A 16,547-nucleotide genomic window follows, 5' to 3' on the forward strand; every position below is an offset into this window, starting at 1 on the left:
CATTAGAGAAATAGCTCTACAAACAAAATCAGTAAGATAATGCTGAGGACCGTTCTTCCTTCTGTTCCTTTCTAATTTATCATCCAGAAAAAGGAACTGCCAGGTAAACCATGGAGGAGCACAATTCAGGTGGAAGGCAAAGTGAAGGAGTTTTGCAGCAGCTGGCATCCCTTGAAATTGCACAGGGAGAGAGAATGCAAGCTAAGGTAATCGGCTCATATGTCCGTGCAGAGTGAGTCATTTAGTAAGCGTATGGAACGTTTCAGGTTGTCCCAGGGATATAGACAAGGAACTAAATATTGACTCAGTAAGAGCTCAAATGAGAGGTCTAATTAAATCAAATAGTACAAAGGGGAGGCTTGTTTCATAGACTCCAGTAATTGCTTAAAACTCAAAAGAGACCAAGTAGAGGTCAAAAAGGTATCCTGACAACCAGCAGATATATATAGTGAGACACAGGGAAGACAGGAGCATTCCAGTGAACATAAGTTCAAAGGCTATTGTTGGATCTTCTGTGAAAAATGATTGGATGCTGTTGTGGCCATAAGTATTATCATTAGAGCCACCTTTTAATTCAAGTCTGGCACCGACACATGCATCAGCATATGAGTTTTAATTTTACTTTAATGACTGGCTATGTACAGAAATGCCTTAGGATAATGCCCTTGCCTTCAAAGAACTTGATGAAGAGCTAGTGAAGGAGAGGTGTAATACTTTGAGTTCTAAAAATGCTATGCTTCAAATTCCACTCCAGAAAGGAGAGTATGTAAATGACCATGGGGGCTTCCCAGGTAGCGCTAGTGGTAAAGAATTCACTGCCAATGAAGGAGATATAAGACATGTGAGTTCGGTCCCTGGGTCAGGAAGATCCCCTGGAGAAGGGAATGGTTACCTGCTCCAGTATTCTCATCTTAAAACCCCATGGACAGAGGAGCCTGGTGGGCTACAGGCCATGGGGTTGCCAAGAGTTGGACACGACTAAATGCACACACACACACACACACACACACACACACACACAAGACCATGAGGATGATTCTAGTGTCCTCATTGTTGGCTATTTCAGAATACAGTGTTGGAAATATGGAATAGCATGTGTTTAAACAGGCAGACAGATGAAGGATTCTAACTTTTAGTTCTGAGACCTGGAAGCTACCATCATTGGACACTGCAGGCAGCAGAGCCCCTCCTAAATCAGAGGATGGAGGTGGAGGAGAAGTTTATTTAGTTTCTTAGTTTCTCATTTCTAAAATGAAGGTAACAGTGGGACTGTTCTCAGAGCATTGCTTATATATAAAACAATTAATATCTGGTCATTATTGAGAGTTTGATAAATGTTAGTTATCATTAATACTATCATTATTCTCCTATAATCAGCACAGAAGTGAAGAATAAGAACCTTGTCCTAAAAAAGTGCCCCATCTGCTCAAAGTTTAAAATAAAGACCTTGACTCTGCTCAGTCTTCCATTCAGTGTTGCTCTCCTGGGAAAATTACTATTGATATTACATATATGTGCTTGAGAATCAGCATATGAAGTCCTTCAGACTATGCAAATCAGAGTGTTTTCTTTACTACCAATATTAATCATTTATTGCTTAAAACAGGTATTTGTTTATTAATTTAGTGTTGTTCTTAAGCATTTTGGTAACATATTGACCTGTTGTCCTCTTCTCCGCACCTTCAAATCCTATGCTATCAGAGATGTTAGTTTTGCCAAAATGATTCCCCAGAATTTTGGGGTGGCTTAAGTTCAACAAAGGTCCATGTAGTCAAGGCTATGGTTTCTCCAGTAGTCATGTATGGATGTGAGAGTTGGACTGTGAAGAGCTGAGCACCGAAGAATTGATGCTTTTGAACTGTGGTGTTGGAGAAGACTCTTGAGAGTCCCTTGGACTGCAAGGAAATCCAACCAGTCCATCCTAAAGGTGATCAGTCCTGGGTGTTCTTTGAAAGGAATGATGCTAAAGCTAAAACTCCAGTACTTTGGCCACCTCATGCGAAGAGTTGACTCATTGGAAAAGACTCTGATGCTGGGAGGGATTGGGGGCAGGAGGAGAAGGGGACAGCAGAGGATGAGATGGCTGGATGGTATCACCGCTCGATGGACATGAGTTTGAGTGAACTCCAGGAGCTGGTGATAGACAGGAAAGCCTGGCATGCTGCAATTCGTGGGGTCGCAAAGAGTCGGACACGACTGAGCGACTGAACTGAACTGAACTGAAGTTCTACTCTGTGAAGCAATTGAATATTTCTGAACTTTGACATTTGCATAAATACTCTAATGTTGAATAAACATATTTTTATGTCCCGTCTTTCTTCATTCTAAGAGTTACACGTCTCCATTTGCATTAGCAACAAGTCCAAGTATCTATCTGAAGACTGTTTACCTTATGCTGAATGCAGTTAAGGACAGCCCAAGACTTATATTGTACAATTCTCCTGTTACTCATCAGCCATGGATGGACCAAACTAACCCTGGCTCAGAAGCAAAGATTATTTTCTTCTTCAAAGCTCTTATCAAGTGCCACTGCTGAAAACATGGATGAGCAATAAGCAGTCTTATGATATGCAGAGGAATTATCTCACTAAAAGGAGAATATTTTCCTAGACTTCTCCTTACATGTAATTTGAAATAAACATTTATAACAATCAGATGAATAATATCACATCATGAAAACTATATTAGCTAATACTATGATTACTGCTACTGCTGCTGCTGCTGCTGCTGCTGCTACCAGTTAATATTTACTGAGCGCCTGCTGTGGTGGCTCAGGCGATAAAGTCTCTGTCTATGATGTGGGAGACCCGGGTTCAATCCCTGGTTTGGGAAGATCCCCTGGAGAAGGAAACGGCAATCCACTCCAGTACTATTGCCTGGAAAATCCCATGGACAGAGGAGCCTGGTAGAGAGGAGTCCATGGGGTGGCAAAGAGTCGGACATGACTGATCAATTTCACTTTCACTTTCACCACTATTTATATATATATATATATATATACATATATATATATATATATATGTATGTATGTATATACACACACACACACACACACACACACACACACATATATATACCAGATATGATCTTAAGACCTTACAGAGTAATTTATTTTCCTCCTGGAAGTATTTGTCAGCCAAGGGTTAACATTTCTAGCCTTATCTGGAAAACTCAGCAGTGGCCACAGGACTGGAAAAGGTCAGTTTTCATTCCAATCCCAAAGAAAGGCAATGCCAAAGAATGCTCAAACTACCGCACAATTGCACTCATCTCACACGCTAGTGAAGTAATGCTCAAAATTCTCCAAGCCAGGCTTCAGCAATATGTGAACCGTGAACTTCCTGATGGTCAAGCTGGTTTTATAAAGGGCAGAGGAACCAGAGGTCAAATTGCCAACACCTACTGGATCGTGGAAAAAGCAAGAGAGTTTCAGAAAAACATCTATTTCTGCTTTATTGACTATGCCAAAGCCTTTGACTGTGTGGATCACAATAAACTCTGGGAAATTCTGAAAGAGATGGGAATACCAGACCACCTGACCTGCCTCTTGAGAAATTTGTCTGCAGGTCAGGAAGCAACAGTTAGAACTGGACATGGAAAAACAGACTGGTTCCAAATAGGAAAAGGAGTACGTCAAGGCTGTATATTGTCACCCTGCTTATTTAACTTCTATGCAGAGTACATCATGAGAAACACTGGACAGGAAGAAACACAAGCTGGAATCAAGATTGCTGGGAGAAATATCAATAACCTCAGATATGCAGATGACACCACCCTTATGGCAGAAAGTGAAGAGGAACTCAAAAGCCTCTTGATGAAAGTGAAAGAGGAGAGTGAAAAAGTTGGCTTAAAGCTCAACATTCAGAAAACGAAGATCATGGCATCCAGTCCCACCACTTCATGGGAAATAGATGGGGAAACAGTGGAAACAGTGTCAGACTTTATTTTTTTGGGCTCCAAAATCACTGCAGATGGATGTGAGTCTGGGTGAACTCCGGGAGTTGGTGATGGACAGGGAGGCCTGGTGTGCTGAGATTCATGGGGTTGCAAAGAGTCAGACACGACTGAGCGACTGAACTGAACTGAACTGAACTGACAGAGATGTTGGAGGCTTCACAGTGAGATTTGAGAAAGTACATAAACACTTGTTCTGAGTAACTATGTAAATAAAAGCTCTCTAAGAACTTGAATCAAACTTAAATGTGAGAACGAAGTGAAAACTTCACTTTAAGTCACTGAGAATTGGGACGTGTTTGTTATGACAGGAGAATGTAACTTAAGTTGACTAACTCAGTGCAGTTGACTAGAAAAGCATTAAGTTTCTATTTTTCAATTATAGGTATTCTTTTCTGGGCTCTGTGATGAGAACCTGAGGCAAGACTAAAAAAAATGATTTATTTTTGTGTAGAAGGGGCGTGAATTTATATTCTACATGTGCTTGCAAACATAAGTAAATCTCCTAAAACATTCACAAAAGGATGTCAGTTTTGTCATTAGCAATACCATATATGTGAGCATGCATGTGTATACACACATATACACAAACATAGTTCAATGTTTGCAGTGTATGAGTGATTTCTAAACAATATGTGTCCTTCTGGTAAAACCACAGAGCCTTCGCATAGATTTGGCGATGAATTGCCTGTGACCTAGGGCTTGACCAAAGCCTTTCCTACAACATTTAATATTACAAAGAGATAATTAATGCACTTGTTGTCCTTGGGTTGTCAGAGCATTATTTTTGTCATCAGCTACATCATCAGAAAGCAGCATTTCTAGATCATATTTTCATAACTCCCTACAGAAAAGCTTTGACTAAACTGAAGTTTAGTTAGGTTTTTTGAGGGTCAATGTAAGAAATGTCTATTTGAACATCTGTCTCTATGGACCCCTAGGTTAGGACATCATTTATTGTGTTATCAATTGTTACTCAAATAGTGAACAAGCACAATACATTTCTTTTTAAAATTTAAAGCCTGATAGCCTTTTTCATCTCTCTGAAGAAATTTCTATGTTGCTTATCATCAAGCAATGAAAACTATATTATATAGTTACTTATTTGCTTCCACTTTAATATACTCAACTAGAGCCATTTCCTCAGAAGCTTGGTAATACACTTTTTTGTTGTTTTCTTAAAAAATATTCTTTATGATCTATGTTTTAGCATGTAATTCTTATATATTTCTTGATTCATGAAACAAGTAAAGTTTTTCTGAAGCATGAGGATTCACAAATAGAATTCACAAATTCTATTTGTGAATTAGCATTTCCTAAAATTAACCCTTTTTTTTCTTTTTTGCCTGTCTTTTCTTTCCAACTGAATTATTTGAGAACTTTGGATTGTTGACTGACCTCCATATTGTTTCAGGGCAGCAAAGTGAGAATAAATGTATATTCTATATTTACAAGTGCAAGGGACACAAAGAGCTCTGTAACCTGAGGCTGGATGCACATTTCCACTCCCATCACTTACTAACCATGTGACATTTGCAAGTTTACAAGTTTTACTTTTAGCATTGTTGAGAGGATAAGAGAATATATACAAATGTGTCAGTAAGAGTGGTGTCTTCAGCAAATTCTCCTATCACCTCTTCTCTTTTTCTAAAGAAAGTGACATAAAGGACACAGCGATGCTAGCATGTGTCTTCAGAGTAGGTACCTACGGAGAGCTTGAAAGGAATTTATGCAGTTGGTTTACTGAAGGTCTGTTTTCAGGAAAAGGGTAGGAAAGAAAGAGGAATAGGGTGGGTGAGGGTAGAACTAAATAAGAACATGACTAGTCTCAACCAGAGGCCTGCTTTGGCACGACTGCCTAGTGAGCTGTGAAACTGCATAGCAGAACTGACTCCACCTTGAGGTGAGGAGCCTGGCCTTTGTTTCCTCTTACGTCAGTCACTGGCTCTAGACTTCCAGGCATGCAGGCATGGGGGTACGTAACCACCCAGACAGAGTGATTCCTGTTTGGCTGAGAACAATTATCCAGAGAGGGGAGAAGCTGTGAGCTGTCAGTAGCCAGCACTTGTGGCAGCTGGAAGATGGGAAAATGACCACATAAGGGGATCCTAGCAGGAGTAATGGCATCAGTAGCAACACTATCAGTTTTCTCTTAATTCTTACCTTCCCTTAGACCAATAGTCCTCACCCAGAGACAATTTTGCATTTGGCAGTGTCTGAAGACATTTTTGGTTATCACAACTGAGTGAGGGGTTGGAGGTGGGTGCTGGCATCTAGTGGGCAGAGTGCCAGGATACTGCTAAATATTTCACAATGCACAGGACAATCCCCCAGAAAAAATAATTGCTGTTGTTTAGTTGCTTAGTCATGTCCTACTCTTTTGCAATGCCATGGACTGTAGCCAGCTGGGCACCTCTCTCCATGAGATTCTCCAGGCAAGAATACTGCAGTGGGTTGCCACTTATCTAGGGGATCTTCCCAGCCCAGTGATTGAACTCGAGGCTTCTGCATTGGCAGGCAGATTCTTTACCACTGAGCCACCAGGGAAGTCCTAGAATAAATAATTATCCAGACCCAAATCCCAAATGCCGAAAGTGCCAAACAAGAAATCCTAGAATAATCAGAAACATAGAAGTCAATATGTAATATTTACTACTAACAATTATTGATTTACTATTAGTATTAACATTATTCAGACTTTAGCAATCAAAAGGGGAAACTGTGGGGTTGTATTGATTTTGCACACATATACACAAACACATCCTCACAGGAACTTTTTATTTTCTGAATATAACTACTACTACTTCATAATCTACAACAATAAGCACAAATTCAGCATGAGATGAGTCAGACTTAAATGACTGCTTCCACAAATGCCATCCATACTGCCTTGTGTGTTTTTTGCTTTGTGTTTTTTTTTCATATCTCTTTCAGTTTTGAATCTATCTCTTTCTGCCCATGCCTTTATGGGATTTGACGCCAATACTTTGTTGTCCTAGAATCTTTTGCTCCTTGAATTTTTCTCCCCACTCTCCCCCCCCCCTTTTTTTTTTCCTGCACTTTTTTCTCCTTGGTTTGCAGATGAACTCAGGATGAACTGAACATCAGGATGTTTGCATCCAGTTCTGTTCTTTTCCTTCAGCTGCACTTTGTCTAATGGGGAATTTGGCACCATCGTAGAGCTGTCAAATCCATCATGCACATTTTCATGTCCTCTCTTCCCACCTCTTTGAAGTTCTGTGTTTCAGGTTGTTTAGCACAAAAGAGAAATAATGAATTTCCTCTCTTCTTCTCTAAGGATTGTTAACAATTAACAAGCTAATTTTTTTTTCCTATATCAGAAATAGTCTTTTCCATTGTTTTATATTCTTCAAATATTTTTCTTTTTAATAATATCTATCTGACATACAGTAAGAACATGGAAATAATTATGAGAAGTAAATTTAACAATAAAGACTCTCACATCACATTTATATTTTTCTTTCTTTCCCCACTCTATTTCTTTTCCTATTGCCTCCTATTAGCTTCTCATGTTAAAGGGGAAGGTGAAAAGTGTGTTCTGATTAGGCTTTCTAAAGAATATGGGATCATTAAATTATTATTTTTATAAATAATGCTCTGTTCTAGTCAGTGTTTTCTACATCTTTCAATTAAAATTATTCTTTATCTCTTGATATCCACAGCAACTATCTGAGCTAAGTATTCAAAGACCACCTCCTGTCATTCTGGCACTGACCCCACTGGGATGCTAAAGAGCTTACTTTCAGTAGTGATGGAGTAAAGAACATAAGTTAGATTCTAGTCCTGACTCTGTTGTTAGATACCATCATGCACTGAGACAAGTCATTGATAGTTCTCGACCTGTTTCATAGTTTGTAAAATTGATTTGAATTAGGTAGTTATAACATGAATAGATTATTTCTAAGATTCCTTCAAGTGCTATTACATATATCTGGATGCATTTGGAATACACAAACCAAGAAATATACAACCAAGAAAATCTAACCCATTCTGATATCAGCTCACCTAAACACCAAGACAATTTCATAGTCCACGTTACTACAATGCAAGGGGAAAAAAAAAAGAAAGAGAAAACAACAACCCCATATCCTTTTTAGTTTTTAAAATATGTTCTTTTGGGAGTCCTGGATTGACAGGTTATACTGTGCTGTGCTAAGTTGCCTCAGTTATGTCTGACTCTTTGTGACCCCATGGACTGGAGCCCACCAGGCTCCTCTATCCATGGGATTCTCCAGGCAAGAATATTGGAGTGGGTTGTCATGCCCTCCTCCAGGGGATCATCCCAAGCCAGGGATCAAACCCATGCTTCCTGTGCATTGTAGGCAAATTCTTTACTGGGGAAGACCTTGACATGTAAAACTGGTATATTTAAGATAGATAACCAATAAGGACATACTGTATAATGCAGGGAATATGGCTCAATAGTCTGTAATAACCTAAATGGGAAAAGAATTTTAAAAAATAGATACATATATTTGTAAATGTATGACTGAAAATTGAAAAAAAAAAAAAAAAAGCCTTTGAGTTACGGATGGCTGTGGTTTAGTCACTAAGATGTGTTCAACTCTTGCAGCCCCTTGGACTATAGCCTGCCAGGCTCCCCTGTCCATGGAATTCTTCAGGCAAGAATACTGGAGTGGGTTGCATTTATCTCTCCAGAGGATCTTTCTGACCCAGGAATTGAATCCAGGTCTCCTGCATTGCAGACAGATTACTGACTGAGCTACTAGGGAAGCCCACCAATAGATTTAACTCTCAGGAATTTTGAGAGTTCGCAGTTTGTTTTTAATGCTAGATAGGCAAATGGAAATAATAGACCTTAGGAGGCTTCCCCTTAGGTCTTAGACTTAGTGACTAAACCACCCAATCTATTGGCAGTGTCTTCTTCCTTCTCTTTACTTTTTTCTCCTTGCCTTTCTCCTTATACCTCGCTGCTTCTTCATTTCTTTCGTCTCTCTTCATTCCACTTCATACATCTCCTAGTCCTTTTTTAAAATCTCTAAATCCTTCAGTTGGTTTTCCAAATCTCTTCATTTTTCCAATTTTCTTGATGACTACCAAAGAAGGCAGTGGGCTCAGAAAGCTCCTTAACTAATTCCCTTAATGTCTTAACATGGTAAGCACATTAACCCACTAAGTCATTCTGAATGTACTTCATTGCCAGGGTTCTGTAGGCCCTAGTGCTCTTTTGGTCAATAAATGTATTGTTGCTCTTCCTTACCGTTCCTAGTTGAATGCACACTGTCCCTTGATTTCAGCTAAAGTTAAATTGCTATTGTTTGGCAAATTTTTCCATCTTGCTGACCTTTCCCCCCTGACTGATTAGTTTTATTATTTATCCAATTTTTAAAACTGTGTCTTTGGCACACCTGCCTCTGGGTAGACAGCACAATTAAACACATTAAGGGAAATGCACAAAACATGGTAATTATGTAATTAATCAGTTCTAGGTAATATAACAAATTGCTAGCCTAGAAGCATAACACTTAGAGAAAGGGCAATTTTAAGAATTTAAAACCATTTTAATTATTAGACTTTTTCTTTTGAATTTTACATACATATATATACATATCTGTGTGTGCTAGGATATGAAGGTATTTATTTCTTTATAGCAAGACTCCTTTCACAAAGTAAAACAGCTTCCCCACTTGGCACCATGCTTGAGGACACTAGAGAAACAACTGATGGAGAATTTATGGGAATGTCCTTAGGTAACCTAAGTACATTTTAATCTTCTTAGAGTTATATTTATAATGCATTCCTAATTAGTACATTAATAAGTCAAAGAGGCTATAGAAAATGATCTGCAACAGTACATTTAATTACATGGTTTCATTGTGTTTTGCTATCATTTTTTTTTTTCAATTAAGCTTTTATATACTCCCCCATTTTTTGTGAAAGAAGATAGCCATAGGAAGGCCACACTGGCTTCATTTTCATGTGACTGAAGGATAAAATGAAGCTGTCAGTTTCCATAAGCCACGCAATGTCCTGAAGCTCAGCTCTGGCAGAACAATGTCTAGCATACATCAGGTAGTATATCTGATTATTACCTCAAACACTGCTGGAAAACCTAGTATAAGTTACCATCTTTTCTCTCGCACTGCATACTCAGTATTCAGTCCACTATGGCCTAAGTTTTGCTTTTGTCTTATTGCATCTGTTTTAGAAAAGAAGAGGTATCTTATAAATATGAAAGCCAGTACGCACTTTAAGGTTCAGTTACCTTGAATTTTCTGTGTTGGTAGACACTGACTACTGTATCATCAAGCATTGAAAAACATTTATGGACTTTAAAGGAGAAATTATATTAAAAACAGGTAATTAGAAAACATAGAGTATTGCTGTGATTTGGGTCATCACACAGGGTGTGGTATATAATTGGTAGTTGTCACTCAATATCTGTTCTCTTGGCATAGAAACAAAACTCTGATTTAGTTGGAGGAAGCGAAGTGCCTAGATTAAAACACACAGAAACAAACAGATTTTACAATTTGCAGTGTCCTCTGCAGTTCCACATAGCCATATAACTAAAGTTTTGCCAATAATATGTAAGAGAAGGCATTTGGAAGAGACTTCAAAAAACAGATGTAAGGAATGTTTACTTCTGTTTCTCTTCATTTTTACCGTCTGGAATATAAATGCCATAGCTAGAGTTAGAGAAGGCATATTTTGATCCTGATAAAAATGAAAGCCAGAAGCCAAGTATAATAAAGTGGAAAGACATAAGTGCTCAATTCCCTGATGACTCTGAAATTAACATTTGGGACCGCCCATTCTGATTTTCTTTTTTAATGGAGATAGTAAAATCCCAAATCCTTTAACTGCCACAACCAAATCTCTGTATCTGATACAGGCACACCAGAATCACATGTTGAGGAAAAACATTTTTCTGGATCTTTGTCTCAGCTATGTTTGGTCTTACGCATACTTCCACTGACTGATTTATCCTTCATACCTCTCTCCTCAGTTCCAGAACCATATGCCCAACTTCTCCTAGACTTTTCTCTTCTGATACCTCTTACTCACTTATGACTAAGTCACTTATGACTAAAGACTGAATGAGCTGCCTTACCCTTCCTGGTCTGCTCTTTTTTCTATATATAGTTTTTGGCTAATGATGTCACTTTTAACTAAGAAAACTACCAAATCTTAAAAGATTGGGGGTAAGTCTTAATTCTTCCTACTTCATCCTTGATATTCAATAGATTACTGATTCTAATAATTTCTGCCTCAGAATTTTTTCTTGTAAGGAAAAATTTTCTCCACTCTTACTAATATTGCCTTAATTCAAATTCTCATTGTTAATAATCTTGAAGTATTTTTAAAAATCTAAATAATCTTCTATCTTCCAGTTCCTCATCTTTCCATCTATCACCACCCTATCAGAATAAAGATGTAGCATACACACACAGAGAAGCACACACACACACATAGGAATATTACTCATCAGTACAAAATAATGAAATTCTGTCATTTGCAAAAACACAAAAGGACCAAGAAGGGTATTATGCTTAGTGAAATAAGTCAGATAGAGAAGGCAAATACTGTATGCTATTACTTATGTGTAGAATCTAAAAAAAAAAAAAAAAAAAAAAAAGAATAAATATAGCATAAAGAAATAGACTTGTAGATATAAAGACCAAACTAGAGGTTACCACTGGGGAGAGTGATGGGGGTAGGAGCAAGATGGGGGTAAGGCGTTAAGAGGTACAAATTACTACATATAAAATTAATAAAATTCAAGAAGCTTCCCAGGGTAATAGAAATAAAACCAAAAATAAACAAATGGGACCTAATCAAACATACAAGATTTTGTACAGCAAAGGAAATGATAAAAAAGACAACCTATGGAATGGGAGAAAATATTTGCCAATGATGAAACCAAAATTGTTTAATTTCCAAAATATACAAACAGCTCATAGAACATAAAAACAAACAGTCTAATCAAAAAAATGGGCAGAAGACCTAAAACACATTTCTACAAAGATGGACAGTTGCTGCTGCTGCTGCTGAGTCGCTTCAGTTGTGTCCGACTCTATGCAACCCCATAGATGGCGGCCCATCAGGCTCCCCCGTCCCTGAGATTCTCCAGGCAAGAACACTGGAGTGGGTTGCCATTTCCTTCTCCAATGCATGAAAGTGGAAAGTGAAAGTGAAGCTGCTCAGTTGTGTGCAACTCTTAGCGACCCCATGGACTGCAGCCCACCAGGCTCCTCCGTCCATGGGATTTTCCAGGCGAGAGTACTGGAGTGGGTTGCCATTGCTTTCTCCCAAGATGGACAGTAGGCACATGAAAAAATGCTCAATTTCACTAATTATTAGAGAAATGCAAGTCATAACTACAAGGTACCACCTGACACTGATTAGAATGACACTCAATGACACTTTATTAAGAAGTCTACAAACACCAATGCTGGAGAGGGTATGGATAAAAGGCAACCCTTCTACATTGTTGGTGGGAATATAAACTGGTATAGTCACTATGGAAAACAGTCTGGTGGTTCTTCAGAAAACTAAAAACAGAAGTACCTTATGATCCAGTAATCCTATTACTGGCCATATACCTGGACAAAACTGAAACTCAAAACACATGCACCCCAATGTTCATTGAAGCACTATTTCATTGAGTCACTTAGTTGTACAGTGTCAGTCAGTCAGCTCAGTTGCTCAGTTGTGTCCGACTCTTTGTGATCCATGAATTGCAGCACGCTAGGCCTCCCTGTCCATCACCAACTCCCGGAGTTCACTCAAACTCACGTCTATCGAGTCAGTGATGCCATCCAGCCATCTCATCCTCTGTCATCCCCTTCTCCTCCTGCCCCCAATCCCTCCCAGCATCAGAGTCTTTTCCAATGAGTAATTTACAGTTTTGTATGGTGTAAATTAGTACAAAATTATAAATCAACTATGCTTCAGTTAAAAAAATGCAAGAATTATTTTGCAGTACATGGAAATATAACTATTACTCTATAAAAACTTTAGAGTATAATCTACAAGAACAGTGAACCACTATGTTATATACCTGAAATGAATATATTGTAAATCAGCTATACTTTAATAGAAAATAAAAGGTTAGGGATTATTTTTTGAAAAGGTAGCTTCAAATAATACATGTATTTGTTTATATCCATCTCAAACTTCAACTTTTTCAATTACTCTCAGTTGCCTACACAATAAAGTTAAAATGCTATTAGTAATCCTGAAACAGCCTCAGTTTCTTTTAAAGCTCCTCTTCTATTTCCCATCCCTCATAACATATGCCAGCAGTACCAAGTACAATTGTTTCTAATCAGTTTAGATTGCTATTTCCATATAAAACCTTATCTTTCCCTATTTGTATCTTTATACTTCAGCTGTTCTATCTATCTCAAATCCTTGTCCTCTGCTTTCCTCATAAATATACAGTTGATTTATTTTTTGCCTGTTTCTTTTGCTTTTTACTAATGAAGGAAACACTTTTTGGAGCTGTCTCTTATTCACTTATCACATCAGTGGAATTAATTATTCCTTCACCTCTTACCATGTGCTTGTGTGTATTTAACCATCACATGGTGTGTTACATCTTTGTATGTTTAGGTGTATCTTATATTCCCTGATAGCGCAGTCGGTAAAGAATCTGCCTGCAATGCTGGAGACCCCGGTTCGATTCCTGGGTCAGAAGATCCACTGGAAAAGTGATAGGCTACTCTGACTCCAGTATTCTTGGGCTTCCCTTGTGGGTCAGCTGGTAAAGAGTCTGCTTACAATGCGGGAGACCTGGGTTCAATCCCTGGGTTGGCAAGAGCCCCTGGGGAAGGGAAAAGCCGCCTACTCCAGTATTCTGGCGTAGAGAATTACATGGACTGTAGTCCTTGGGGTTGCAAAGAGTCGGACACTACTGAGCCACGTTCACTTTCACTATGTACTTTAATTTTGCACATGTTTGATCATCTTGAAGGAGGCATGATATATTCATCTTTGCATCTCACAATGTTCTCAGATGCCTGGTACCGAGAAGATGCTTAATTCATTGTTGGGGTTTTGGACAAACTACACTTTGGTGTCCTTAGAAATGAAGTGCACAACTTCAGAATAAATGCTTGAAATACACATAAGAATCATTAGAAAACAAATTTAATTAAATAGACTATTATGAGAATGATTTCAAATTCTTTATGTTATGAACTTACTTTTTTTATCCTAGACTGTAATACTCCAGATCCAGAATACACTGTGTATTCATTCCAGAAATGTATTCTATATACTCCAGTAATACACTTTTTAACCAAATATATTTGTTAAAAGTAATGTTTCATAAACCTGATTTTGGAATGCAAACTTTGAAGGGTATAGATTTGAATACCAAATTTCTGTAATTTTTAATGGGTTTCCCTGCCTTAGAGTCATGCTTATTTCTTTTCAAAAGACCTCAAAGAAAAACAATGACTTAGATTAGGACTGCTCAATTTAAAGAAGAAAGAAGACAAGATGAGAACTCAGGGTCACTGAGAAAATAAAGCAATTGGGCTTTGGCATACACAAATTAAAGGAATTTTAAAAGCTTTCCAGAATCAACCTGCAAGCAGATGGCAGTAAAACATGTAAAAAGGTGCATGACATGCTCCCTTTCTTCAGGTTTACTTTTTCTAACGGAAAATTTTGGGTGCAATGAAGACAAAATAGAATTGCATTTGCAATGCTATTCCTTATTTTATATAATGACTCAGCTTTTAAGTTTTAAATCATGATTCTAAATGACTCATGCTTAATCTATCTGTAAAATATACAAAGTTCATGAATTTGAATCACCAAACAGGAAGGATACCAACTCAATTTGTACATCTGGAGGAAATTATATTTGGAGGGACAATTAATGGTAATACATTTTAACATAATGTATAAGCTGAACTTCTGTCAGCATTTTTGAAATCTTAGCTTTAGACAACATGAAGAAATACATATATAATTGGAAAATAAATTTCATATGTATTTAGACCTTGTGAATAATGGTGAGTGTATGAAATTGAGAAAAGTAAACAGAAGAAAGGCTGGGGTCTAAAATATATTTTTTACACATTTTAAGTACTATAATATTAAGTGAGAAAATGAAGACTGAGTGCCTAGTAATCCAAAATAAAAATACATTTTTATGTGTATACGTATACACACACTGTTTGTATACATACATATATATATAGTCATGCATGTATTCATAAACACACATTTCTGTGTTGACAGACAGTGAGAAATGGCAACAACCCACTCAAGTATTCTTAACTGGAGAATCCCATGGACAGAGGAACCTGGGGGACTATAGTCCATGGGGTTGCAGAGAGTCGGATATGACTGAAGCAACTAAGCATGCAGACAGTGACTACTTAAAATGCATTTTCCTTTGAAGAGTGACAAAGTACCAATATAACACAGGCTATGTTGGTTGGTGTTACTGTTCTTGCAAAATTTGAATATCAAGGAAATTAAATTTTTATCTCTAATAATTCCTTAGACATAATTTCCAAATATATTCACTTGTGATTTTTGGTCTTCAGTTTATCATAGATTTAAGCATGTCCACATGATCAGAGGCTACACAGACATTTGAAGGTAAACTGCAGTTCTGATATTCACTAATATAAACCTAATGAACTTGTCTTCAAGTGGGGCATTGTACTTGCACAATTTTAGTTCCTTGATCAGGTATTGAACCTGGGCCTTGGGCACTGAAAGCACAAAGTCCTCACCGCTAGACCACCAGAGAATTACCTTTGCTTTTGTTTTTGCAGCTATGTTCTTTTTTGTTGTTGTTAGTTTAGGAACTTACCTGGTGGGCCAATGGCTAAGACTCCACACTCCTATTGGGTCTGATACCTGGTCAAGGAACTAGACCCCACATGCCACAGCTAAGAGTTCGTATGCCACCCCTAAAGATCCCACCTGCTGCGACTAAGACCCAGTGCAGCCAAATAAAGAAACATTTAAAAACAAAATGTTAGCTCATTGGGGGAAAGTCCAAAGTCAGGCTAGAGAGCTCCTAGATGTACATATTTATATTTATGCTGTTATAATTTTTAAAAATCTGTCCTCATGAATTTAATTTCCTAGAAGGTTTATGATGTTTTGCTTTAACTTAAATTTATAATCTTGGTCCATGTCCTTCTCAAAGTCACTGATAACTGAATCAAATATAGATATCAAGTGTTATTTTATTACTATCCTCACTCAAAAAAAATGATCTACCATTATTAAAAGATGAGTAGAAAAGGTAGACATTATTTCGACCATGGTTATTTTACAGCAGTTTGAAACTCAGGTTCACCAAGTAATCTATGAAAGTTTCTCTAAATCTATTTATGTTCTACCATACTCTGGTATCACAATTACATATGGAGATAACAGTTTCAAGACCTGAATTTCTATGATATAAAAATGAATGATGGGAAAATGAATATTACTTAACAGTGAGAAAGCAATTATTTCATGGATCTGCAATTCCACAGGCACTTATTTTTTTATAAAAATTAAAGGATTCAATTCACAGTTGCATCTGTATACTTTCTGAAATCTAGATACCATGCTCTAAATTAACATTC

At 37.6% G+C, this 16,547-nt stretch overlaps 1 protein-coding gene across 7 annotated transcripts in view; it reads right to left on the minus strand.

Annotated features, from left to right (window-relative positions):
- CTNNA3 (catenin alpha 3) overlaps window positions 1–16,547 on the minus strand; it is a 1,922,732-nt gene that overhangs the window by 53,657 nt on the left and 1,852,528 nt on the right. The window lies entirely within an intron of this gene.

The sequence above is a fragment of the Bubalus bubalis genome, chromosome 4 (assembly GCF_019923935.1).
Source record: "Bubalus bubalis isolate 160015118507 breed Murrah chromosome 4, NDDB_SH_1, whole genome shotgun sequence".
NCBI lineage: Eukaryota > Metazoa > Chordata > Mammalia > Artiodactyla > Bovidae > Bubalus > Bubalus bubalis.